Raw genomic sequence first — 12,487 nt, 5'->3', positions numbered from 1 at the left:
TGAATAATCATCTGAAGTTTTATTTTGAAATGTCTGACATCCTACTGTTCGATTACAGTTAAAGTTGTTAAATGCAATTTTTTGTACAAAAATTACTTCATTTTGGTTTCAAAATTGTGGTTAATTAAAACATATTTTTTGAAACATTTTTTAATTCGTTTTAGTGGAAATGTTATCATTAACAATGTTTCAGTATTATTATACTATTATTATAAGTATTTTATACTATTCTATTAAAAAAATGAGGCTGACTTTCCAAGGTTTCAAAAATTCAGGCGTTGCAATACTTTTTTCCATGTGTATATATATCATGTTATTGTCATTTTAAAATCTAGCTCTCCTGGTATTGTTGACGTCAATCGACAGAATGAAGACCTTCGTAGTTATTATTGCATTCTTACAACTTGCAATAGTACCAAGTCTTAGAAACGCATTCCAGTCAGTTATAACCTTGAATGCAGGAATGTTTAATATATTATATTGGTATGGGTATCGTATTCAGAGGAAAAACAAATTCTGTATATATTTCTTTAGAACATTTGGACAAACTTAAGGCAGTCTCAAAGCAAAATAGCGAAAGCATTTCTTCAATTAAATCTACACTAACAGACCTTAGTAAGGCAGTAAATGGCTTGCTTAAAGTTATTGCTCAACACGCTAATCCGGCAAGTGATGGTTCGTATACGCAAGATTAAACTTTTATAAAACATTTTAAAAATTGTGTACACAAAGATAATGTTGGTTTATATGTATATGGAAGTTTTGGTTTGAACGTTTAAAAACCCCAACATGTGTAATCTTGAAATGAACTCGGCCTTGTCAATCACTGTGTGAATACAAACTTTTGCAGTTGCTGTACAAATTAAAATAGCACAGTTTGAAACCTCATTGGAAGTACGTTATTGATTGACAGATGGGAACGTAATATCACTGATCGTCCCTTCTTTTAGTGAATATTGAACAAGTCTTTATTCTACAATTGTATCCTCGTCGAAAAAAATGTTACATGCGTGTTATAGTGTAGAAAAATATTAATACGATGATTTTATTTACGTTTTATTTTATAGTTTAAGGAATTGTCCATTTATCTTTTAGGTTACATTGGGTGTTACAAAGATGACGGTAATCGACTTCTCAAATATAAAATAAAAGTCATAGGGAATTATATAACCTTGACTAAATGCCGTGACAATTGTAAAGGATATAAATACTCTGGCTTACAGGTAAGTCTGATTTCTCAACTAACATTTCACAAATAAACCAGAACAGTACGTCAGGTAACAATTTGCATTCAGCTTTGAAAACCGATTAGCAATAGATTATCTTATTATAGACATTTATTTTTTTAAACGATGGAGGCAATGTTGGTAAATAAACATGATATTAGATAATATATTTAATATAAAATGTTAATTTAGATTATCCCTGTAACGTCACTTTGTAAAATTATAATAATTTTTCTTCATAACCTTCAAATACCTCTATTCATTCAATTCAATTTGTACAAATCATTACATGCATCAATTATTATTTAAGACATTGTAATTTGGTTTGCGTTTTAGTATCGGACACAGTGTTTTTGTGGAAATAAACTAGCAAACAAACAGTATCCAAGGGTACCAGAATCAGATTGTAACATGGCTTGTGCTGATAAAACAAATCGAATGTGTGGAGGTGGCTATAGAAACTCGATATATATAACTAGAGCAAAATGAATAGTTTATCAATCATTAATGTTATTTTATAAATTATATGATATAAATAAGAAATTAGAAAAAACATTCTAAAAATAGCGTGCGTCCAGATTTTCAATGAGAAAAACTATCCACCAGACACTAAATGATCAGACTGTAAACGACTAAAGGTAACTTTACGGCTTACAATGATGAACAAAACCTATAACGCATGTAAAGCTGTAACTTTGTGTTTATCTTTTAAGTTCCATGTATATTATGTTCAATTTTGTAGGTATTGTCATTAATAAAAACATTTAAATAGTACAATTCCGAACTGGTATTGCATTATTGAAACATGACTGTTTCTCGGCGTTCTAATTGCTTCAAACATCAGTACGATGACCCTTAAAGAACACGTCATTAATTCATAGAAACAAACATTGATTTTTTTTATTAATGATCAATTAAGGGATAACTGTATTGTATTTGAAGCTTTAAGGACGTCCATCGGTAGTTTTACTGTCGCAAATTTAGTTTACCTGCCGACACAGAGCGGAGACAGGTAAACGGGTATTTGCGAAGGTAAAACTACCGATGGACGTCCTTAAAGCTTCAAATACAATACAGTTATCTCTTTTCCAATGCAAAACAAGTTCATAGTTAAATTTCAATCATTATTTCAGTGTTAAATCTTCATTAAAGAAAATTCCGCGAAAAGATGTTATCTTATTTGGTCCCTACACTAGGTATACTTCCGGCCTTAAACATTAACACCGGGCGTTTTCTGGCTTCTGTGCCGCTTCAGAATGAAATACAATTTGATAAAAAGAAGATTTTTAGGTGCAACATGTGAGTTTTTTTGGCTTATTATTGTAGAAATTGCATGTCAATACATTCAGCAATTCAAAATATCGGCTTCCTTAGTTACAGACAAGGAGATAGAGAATTTTACGCTGAATGTCATCCAATCAGAACCATTGATACAAAATATTTGCAAAAGAATTTAAATACAGATTGCATTTTTGTTTTTCAGTAAAACCGTGAGCAGAAAAAGAAATTCAGAAAATACAGAATAACACAGAGATCATATCAGAATTAAAAACCAATTGTTCAGAGAACAATTGAAGGTCTTTCCATCAAAACAATGTATTTTGATATGAAAAGTTGTGAAACTAAGTTTAAAATGTCATTTCAATCGTCAAATGATAGCTCCTAGTAAGCTGATTCCAAAAATATATTGTTTCCATACATTTTTTTTAAATAAGGGAGATAATTTGTTACTTCCGGTTTGAAAAATGTTACTTCCGATTATATTTGAATATTTACTTGACACTAATTCCAAAAATATCTGGTTCTATATACTTTTATATTAATAAAGTACAAAAAAATAGCTACTTCCGGTTTACAAAAGGTCACTTCCGGTTGTTTTTTTTCAAGGTTAAATGGTTTGATACCTTTTTCTAAAAGTTGTATATCTTTATCATGTACACATATTGAATAAAAGCAAAGGTCAAAATCTAGAACGTCAAATTAAGCTATGACCTTGAGATCAATTTCAAGGTCATAAACCAAGGACCTCAAATCAAAAGACCATAGGTCTTAATTATATTTAGTTAATGAGTTATATCACCAAACGCGTATTTTTAAATACAAGAGGGGAGAAAACTCCCTTTTACATTCAGCGTACGCTTACAATCAAAATTTACATCTTACGACATGTCGTAACTAACAATTTAGTAAAAATAATTTGTTGATATCTTATACAGTCTTTGGATATAAGTGAAAATAAGCCAAATTCAAATATTAGAATATGACCTTGACCTAATTTTCATTTTTTGGGACCAAGGACCTCAAATCAAAAGATGCTAGGTCTCTATCACTTATGATTTATAAGATAGAAATTCATATCACTTATATCAGATGCATAAGGGGAAATAACTCTCATATGGAGCGGTCATATCGCTTCGGTCAAAATAGGACAAATCATGCCAAGGATATAACGAGCAATTTTGTAAAATAAATTTGTCATAATCTTTTACGGTTGCGAAGGAGATGCGATAACAAGGAAAACAGTGTTTGGGGAGATAACTCCTACAAAGAAAAGTATTTGTTTACGCAGGGTAAATTTCAAAAGCACATAAACTGTTCGATATCATATACAAAATATCTAAGCGACATATTGCGAAACAAATGTTTATCGCAAGAACAAAATTAGGCGGAAGAAAAAAAAAAATAATCAGAAGAAAAACAATAGGTCTTTCCACAGAAAAGTGGAAAGACCTAATAAAATGATAATACTTAGAATATATTGAAATTATTGCATGTAGGTGATATACAGTGCAACCTGACTAATCCGACACATAAGTATTCAAACAACCTGCTCTAACCGACACATATTCCTGGTGTCAAAATATGCCTATGCCTGAAGTGAAAAAAAACTTAATTATTCCAACACCCTCCTTAATCCGACATCTTTTTCTGGTCCATAAGTGTGTCAGATTACACAGGTTACACTGTACAAGGATTGAAGAGGATCAATGTATTATTCGAATTGTTTGTTTTCTTTTTGTCTTTAAATTTGAGTTCTCTTTGATGTTTACTCCACAACTCATATTATTTATATCTTATCTAAATAAGGAGAATTAATTCTTTATTTGCACAATGCAGGTGGAGTAGAAATACATGACTGAAACCAATTTCGTGTATCATAAAATGTCCTTTAATTCTAATCGAGTATTTCAGTCTGTTGTGTGTATGATACTCCTTTGACTTCTAGTTATAACATCAATGTTTTGATCATAGAGCGACGTAGTTATTTCATTATGCTCAATCTACAGTTCAGTTTTCAACCTTCGGATTTTCCCTTTTTTTTTTGTCTCTCTAATGGCATTGCGTTGACGTTGTGTTGTCGTTACTTGTTGACGGTGTAATTTTTGATAGCTAATAAATCCCATTTGCCTTTACTGTGATTGTGAGGCCCGAAGGGATAATTTCTATCTAAATAAGGTTGTTGGCTTAATCTTACCTTTAATAATTATATTACCACATTGCACTATTGAAACGCATCAGAACCTTACTCATTCAAGTGAGGTTAGAAATTCAAATAAATGTGTCAAGAGGAAATTCAATCTGAATCTCTGATAGGTGTCAAATTTCTTTGTTAACATTTCGTGTGACAAAAAAAGTATAAGGTATGTTCAATAACCTTTGATAAGTTGTGTATTGCCTGTTTTTCACAAAAAGAAACAGGGAAAGCATCACTCACAAAACGATGAAGATCAATCATTTTTTGATCGAAATAAATCACGAAAATGTTGTTAGGTCTTTAAAGTCCGTCAGTATAGTTAATTGACAGTTTTCACTCTTACATCGAAATCGTCAAATACGAACAATAATCCACTTGTATTTTTGTCCATCTGATTAGTTAAGCCTTTTTCAACATATTTTTATAGTTCGTTCTTACGTTGTACTGTTATACCACTGTCCCAGGTTAGGGGAGGGTTGGGAACCCGCTAACATGTTTAACCCCGCCACATTATTTATGTATGTGCCTGTCCCAAGTCAGGAACATGTAATTCAGTGGTTTTCGTTTGTTTATATGTTACATATTTGTTTTTCAGTTATTTGTTTTATATAAATAAGGCCGTTAGTTTTCTCGTTTGAATTGTTTTACATTGTCATATCGGGCCTATATAGCTGACTATGCGGTATGGGCTTTGCTCATTGTTGAAGGCCGTACGGTGACTTATAGTTATTAATGTCTGTGTCATTGTGGTCACTTGTGGATAGTTGTCTCATTGGCAATCATACCACATCTTCTTTTATATATATAGGTCATGGATAACTGATAACTCAACAATCCGTCAACAATCCGTCATCCATCACACCCTACGACATCAATGCCATGCCAAACGATAACGTGTGAAACTTTACAAGTGCTTCTCCTTTTTTTTAATCAGAATGTTTTTATGACTTTCCAAAAAATAAAACAATTAAAAATCAAAATATGAAAGACACTGCGCTCGTTGTCAATGGTATAGTATTGGTTTTTTTTAGTATTGAACAATGAAAAAATCTTGTACAATAGATAGAAATTGATGAATAATAAGGGCATTGCTTATTGAACATTTTTAAATACAGCATATCATTTTATCTGTCTTGAAAACTTTTGCTATTTTCACTTTTCTCCAGAAGATTTAAGCCAAATTGTAGAATAAGACATCAGTTTAGTCGCATGAGTCGTGTAACATTGATTTTTGTAGAGTCGAGTGATTTCGTGAATAAAATAAAAACGCATTAAAGGGGGGAATTAAAGGTGCATTGCTAAAGGGAGACAAACAATTGTATGAATGACATTACAACTAAAGAAAACAAAATAAACTGACCATGACAAAACCTCATGACAAAAAAAGAAAATGACAATCAAACAAACAATAGTACACAACCACAACATAGGAAAAGTAAAGACGGAGCAACACGAACTCCACCAAAAATTGGTGGTCTTGTCAGTAGTTCGGAAGTGTAAGTAAAAGCTGATCCACATGTGGGACCCGTCGTGTTTCTTAATTTAGTATACACATAGTAATAAGTGTAATTCGGTAGGACCAATAGTTTTACAAATAAAGAGAAATAGAGTGTAAATTTTGACATTTTATTTAATAGTTAAGCGGTTGGTTATAACGTCTGATTTTTTGCGTTCTTGCTTCTCTATTGTTGCACTGAAATATAGAAAATGTATTAAAATAACGTAACTGTTATAAATGTTAAACAATGTAAGCATGATAAATCATGCAATTTTAACATACAAAATTGGGTTTAGTATTAAATATTAGGTAAGATTATTTTTCAAAGGTTTGACTCCAATCATTACTTAGAATGCCCTTAAATACTGAAGTGATATAGTCCCTTGTGATTAATCAGATACCAATGATTTGAATACGCCGATTTATGATGCCTATCAGTTAAAAATAAATACATGTATGTTTTAATCTTAAAATTTACTTAGATGAAGCTAACATGTTAAATGTACATTGTACTTAAAATTCAGAATAGAACAGGGAATGTATCAAAAAGACAACAACTCGATCAAAGAGCAGAAAACAGCCCAAGGCCACGCATTCAACACGGAGTAAAATAATCTATCATCCATAGGTGGGCTTTATGGTTGTTTTATTTAAAATTATTGTTTTTTGTACTGTCTAAAGAGTTCATCTACATTAATTATATGTTGTAAATAGAGTCTAGTAGGTTTTTCACAGGTTCTCAGTAATTTGCTATAAAAAGCTTTACAAGTGGCTATTATGACTGATTATTTCTGAGACTTTTTGTGCATCCTTGTTCATTGTTTAGGTATTTTTCTCATTATGTTAATATTTCATTTTTGTACCACTCCAAATTTTATCTTATTTAGAATATGTCTAAATTTGGTTCATACCTAGATACACAGAATTTCTACCAGCACTTCCACATATCCTACTCAGTTCTCCTGGACATCTCATGTTGCAATCAGATTCTGGTTTTTGTTTATATCTTGTCTTTTCCAGCCGGTTTCCACAAAAGCACTGTACTCTATACTGTTTAACATATTTATATATTTTAACGTTTTGAAAATATTTTATAAATTGAACTATTAGTCGTCGAATCTATCTTATTCTTCTGGTTTTCTTTTGGTTTTTTTTTTTTTTGGTTTTTTTTATTTCCTATGTTTCCAACATAAAAACATGTAAAAATTATGCTGCGCATAAAAGTATTAACAAACTTGAAGCGTCCCGATAGAACCTTGATAGATCAAATACATATTGGAAATATAAACTATCTGTTGATAGCTAATCGTGTGTGTAAATTTGTGTGCATGTGCAATAAATGAAATAAAAGTCCAAATACTGTTAAATCGTTGTTTAAGAAACATGCAAATTAAGACAAAATAAAGTGACTATGATATCCTACGATAACATAGTCCATTCTTTGTACTAGACTAACACTCTTATACGGATTAAAAAGTTCTATTCCACAAAAAGAAACGTTATCAGATACAATCTTCTTACTTCGAGCCGACTAGTTTTTACTCGTAATATTGGTCCTAGATTGTAGGAGAAGAAATACATACACACCTTTCGGATCATAAGTTTGACATGGGATCAAACCAACGACCATGCTAGGCAAGCTCGCTACACCAATATGTATTACCAAACTTGAATACTGTAAATAACTGTACATTTATATTGGTCATGCTATTTTTGTTAAGCATATTTCTAAACTTACTTGTAGGCCAACGTATTTGTAACCTTTGCAGTTTTCCCGACACTTTGCCAAGTTAATCCCTTCGCCTAAGTTTTTATAGTTATATGGTAGCTGACGACTGCTATCATCTAGGAAGCATCCGATATAACCTGAAACGAAATGAGAATAATGAGTTTATTTTTGTGTAAGTTATTTATTTGTCCTTCGTGTTTTTAAATAACATTGTATAAGTTGATAAGAAACACACTTATTGTAATACTAGTAATTATTACTACTATTACAATAATGAATTAATTAATTATGAATTAGAAATTTCAAACATAATGTTTACACAATTGAATAACAAAAAAGCTATACCCCATATAATTACAAATAAAATACGAAAACGAAACAAAGAATCAACGAAAAACAATAAGAAACAATGATGTCAATTTTTATAACAAAAACAATAATAATGACAAATACACAACAATTTATGATCCATTTGTAGAGTCTTACCATTTTTATCCCCTTGATCAGACTCAATAGAATCTATTTTTTTGGAAATATCCTTCAAAACCTTCAAAATTGTATTCGTCTTCGACAGTCTGTCGTTCCAATGCCACCCCATCCATTTTCTAAAATAGTCATCACTTAAACTGCAAACGAGAACGGTTTGTAATGTCAAAAGTAAAACGACTAAAGATCTCATTTTGCTATAGATAGTAATGTGAACGGACTACTTATTTGAGAATTATATATCAAGCACAAATAGCGTGTTAAGTTATCGATATCATATAAGATAACAGTATTTAAAATACTTACATCAAAACAACGGTGAAATGCGCATCTGTTGCGAGTGAACTGTTACGGTAACTGTTATTACATTAAATTTCCTATTTGAAAAAAAAGAATTATTTATCAACCAGTCTTTCATTTAAAGTACATTTGTTGTCTTATCAGCTGAATCTAATCATGATAATAAACATCAAAATGTTAGTTTCAATAATGATAAAATTGAACCGATACACATTGAATATATGTCATGAATTGCATTTTGAAAGTTACACAAGCATTCATTTCTATGGATATCTATTATAATTCTTAATCCAATTTAACTTCAGTAGTAAGGTCCCTCTATATTCAACGAACAAACTTTATTTTGGAGAAGAAAAACAAAATTAAATTTTCCGGTGTATTTGTCAACTAATACACTAATTATCAAAACTACATCTTTAATGATCTTTACAGTCCTTAGATGGTGTAAACGGTTCATTCTCATTCATAAAACTTTTTAAAATTAAAGGTAGTACAGGTAAAAAAAAAAGTTAGATAGATGAGATCAAAGGTAATCAAGAACAACGGGTTTTTCAATTAGAGTTTGGGTTGAATGACAGGTGAAAAATAAGACTGAAAATTATACCCAGATTAAATAAACCATTAATTAAAATGTGAGTTGGATAGAAAAAATTTTAGTTGCACTTTTATTCATGAAGAGATTTGTCAATGAGATGGAGTTTTTTTTTTGTGAAATAGATCCTCTTCGTTCATTTTTTGTGTAATAGATCTTCTTGGTTAAATTGTTTCTGTTGTTCTGACCAAATTATCCAAATGGGACAAAATATTAGTTGAATACGTTTTACTACACAAAGTTGGCTTTGATATCTGCATGTGACGGTGGGTGGTTGTGATCTCTTGGTAACTGGATTATCTGTGGTGTTTACGATGCCAGGGCAGTCTATTTCTGTACATTTCCAGTATACAAGTTCTGCATCTTTGCCCGGTTTTCTGGGTCGTGTTCAATATCGTAGCAGCTACGTAGCGGGCCGGCTACGTAGCTGCTCCATAGCTTCTATCAATTTATATGTAGAAACTATAGGCTAGCTACACGTTCAATAGACAAAAATCTATGGAGCACTACGTAGCAGCTACGATATTGAACGCTTCCCTGGTATAAACACTATATATGTAGCCTACAACTGCTAGGTAGTGACCTATGGCATGAGAAATTAGTTGTACTTTTACTTGTGCGTTTGCCATTTGTGCAATAATGAAATTTTGGATTGAATGGCTATATATACTATAACAGGAGCTTAACTCTGAAATCACGGTAGTTTTATAAGAATAGAGTTCATTCATTCATTGATTCTCCACATGTTTTGGAAAAATTGCTGGGTACTGGGTTGCTCTCAATATCGTAGCGGTTACATAGGGCTATGTAGATGTATGACTATTGAAATAAAATTAACGGTATCAATTTTCTTGCACCAGATGCGCATTTCGACAATACATGTCTCTTCAGTGATGCTCGTGGCCAAAATATTTGAAATCCAAAGCTTATATAACGTATAGCTAGCCTAGGTGCTACGTAGATATTGATATCAGTTAGGCTAGCTACACGTTCAAAAGTCATAAATCTACGTAACACTACGTAGCATTATTTAGCTGCTACGATTTTGAACGCAACCCAGTCACATATTGTTATTTTTTAACACTTGGAGATATGGGTTGAGTTCAATATCGGAGCAGCTACGTAGTGCTACGTAGATTTTGACTATTAAACGTGTAGCTATTGACTAGCTGCTATATGGATAATAATAGCAGCTACGTAGCCGCTACGTAGTGCTACGATATTGAACGCAACCATGGGCTTGAGTTGTGAAAGACGTTTAGATTTTTGCAATGATTAGCAAACATGCTGAACACGAACAATGTTTAATTTAGTAATAACCTTGAATCAGCTCCACAATTAAAAGTTAAGAGGGTTGCGTTCAATTTCGTAGCAGCTAAATAATGCTACGTAGATTTATGACTATTGAACGTGTAGCTAGCCTAGCTGCTACATAGATATTGATAGCAGCTAGGCTAGCTACTCGTTCAATAGTCATAAATCTGTAATGTAGCCGTTAGGAATCGGACGCAACCCAGGTGTCACATGTATTGTTATGTTATAACTTGCACCTACAGTTTAAAAAAATAATAAATACAGTCATATTTACTTTCATAAAATGTTAATATATAAAAATATCACTGATTTTTTGTGGGTTTCTTCTGTATAATCGATGAAACATGTATTTATTATTTGAGATATACAAAATTTTATTTAAAAATAAAATGTTACAAGTTTACTATCGCCTATTTTATATATATTTTCTAAATAATATAAAAACATACAGGAACAAATTTACTGCCAATTTTAGAAAGACACCTTATTATTACTAAACAAACAACCCATAATTAACAAAAATGATAAGTTGGCTAAATGAAAATACCTTATTTTAAAAGTTGGATAAATGAGTAGACACCGTGTAAACTTCCCACTAACACCATATGTCATTACACAATTCACCATTACACCGTACACCCTGTGCAATTACACTATACACGTTACACCTTTGCACAATACACCTTACACATTACACTGATTTGTTCACAGAGAAGCTGCTGCCATACACGCTACACCTTTACACCATTCCGCTTACACCTTACACCATAGCACCATACACCTTCTACCATTGCACCATATGCCATACATTATTACACCGTTCACTTTTTTTTTATTTTACACCATCCAAGTGCTGTACAACGTGGTGGGTTTTTTTTTTTAAAGAAAATTAGCTAATGACAAGTTCATTTACAGATGTCATTCCGTGAGAGAAAAAAACATCCAGGAGCTCGATAGTCCTCACAGGAACAAAACTCATAAAATGGGACGGATTTAAATAGTTAAAAGCACTTAGACACAGATAAGTGTTTACAATTGAAATCATCGGTCATTATGTCAATTCTGCATAATTCTATAAAAATGCTTCATCTGGAATTTGTATTTATGAGGAATTAAAACCTACCGAATGAGTTCTGTCAGTTACGTGTGACTTCAGAAAAAAATCATAAATCCCAAAGATCTCTCTCTTAAGCTTGTAAGTTGACTTGAAGAGCATATAGACCATTTGATACAATAAACCTTTAAGTCAATTCACCTTATTCATTTCAGTAGTACGATTTATAAAATTCAGAATAAAATGCACTGTATTCAAGTTACAATTCATCTAAAAGGTAAAAGGTTTGTTTCAAGGTATATTCCATTTGTCAGAAATCTTAATATATCTTGATATTATATTTGAAATAATGATTTAAAAATCATAAATTGGCATTTTACCACACGATACAATCATTGTAGATTCTTGGACAAGGTTTTTGTGATATATTTATCAGAATATCGGATAAACCGAATTTTTTTTTTCTTTCTGAAAAATAATGATAATCCCGTCTTGACGTCAACCTAGGTAATTTATAAAGATATTTCGAAGACGAAGATTTCATGAAAGGTCAAGGATTTCCGACCTAAATGTATGATAATAATGAGTAAAACAATTTATAAAGGGTAAGCGTACCATGTGCTTTTCTGGATTTTTACAATATTAACTAAACACTCACGGTACAAATTTTACTGCATCAGTGATTTGAATTATTATTAACAAAATACACTAGTTTCTCTATATGATCTTACTGCATTAAAAAGCTGTCAAGTCCTGCCTGTGCATATTCTGTCTAAGGCAAGGTTGGCAAAGTTATACCAGAGCGGGAAAAGG

General features: G+C 31.6%; 2 long non-coding RNA genes across 2 annotated transcripts; one reads left to right on the top strand and one right to left on the bottom strand.

Moving 5' to 3' along the window:
• The first annotated feature begins 565 nt into the window (after positions 1-565).
• LOC143053625 (uncharacterized) lies at positions 566-1,694 on the top strand. The gene is made up of 3 exons (XR_012971441.1): positions 566-675; positions 1,096-1,223; positions 1,563-1,694. It is a non-coding gene; the product is annotated as an uncharacterized LOC143053625 (long non-coding RNA).
• Positions 1,695-6,313: 4,619 nt separating this feature from the next.
• On the bottom strand, positions 6,314-8,629 carry LOC143053623 (uncharacterized). The gene is made up of 4 exons (XR_012971439.1): positions 8,415-8,629; positions 7,938-8,065; positions 7,111-7,249; positions 6,314-6,394 (listed from the first exon to the last, which is right to left on the bottom strand). It is a non-coding gene; the product is annotated as an uncharacterized LOC143053623 (long non-coding RNA).
• Positions 8,630-12,487: the final 3,858 nt, after the last annotated feature.

This window comes from Mytilus galloprovincialis, chromosome 12 (genome assembly GCF_965363235.1).
Source record: "Mytilus galloprovincialis chromosome 12, xbMytGall1.hap1.1, whole genome shotgun sequence".
NCBI lineage: Eukaryota > Metazoa > Mollusca > Bivalvia > Mytilida > Mytilidae > Mytilus > Mytilus galloprovincialis.
The sequence above is the reverse complement of the archived record's forward strand: the minus strand, read 5'-3'. Positions and strand labels throughout refer to the sequence as shown.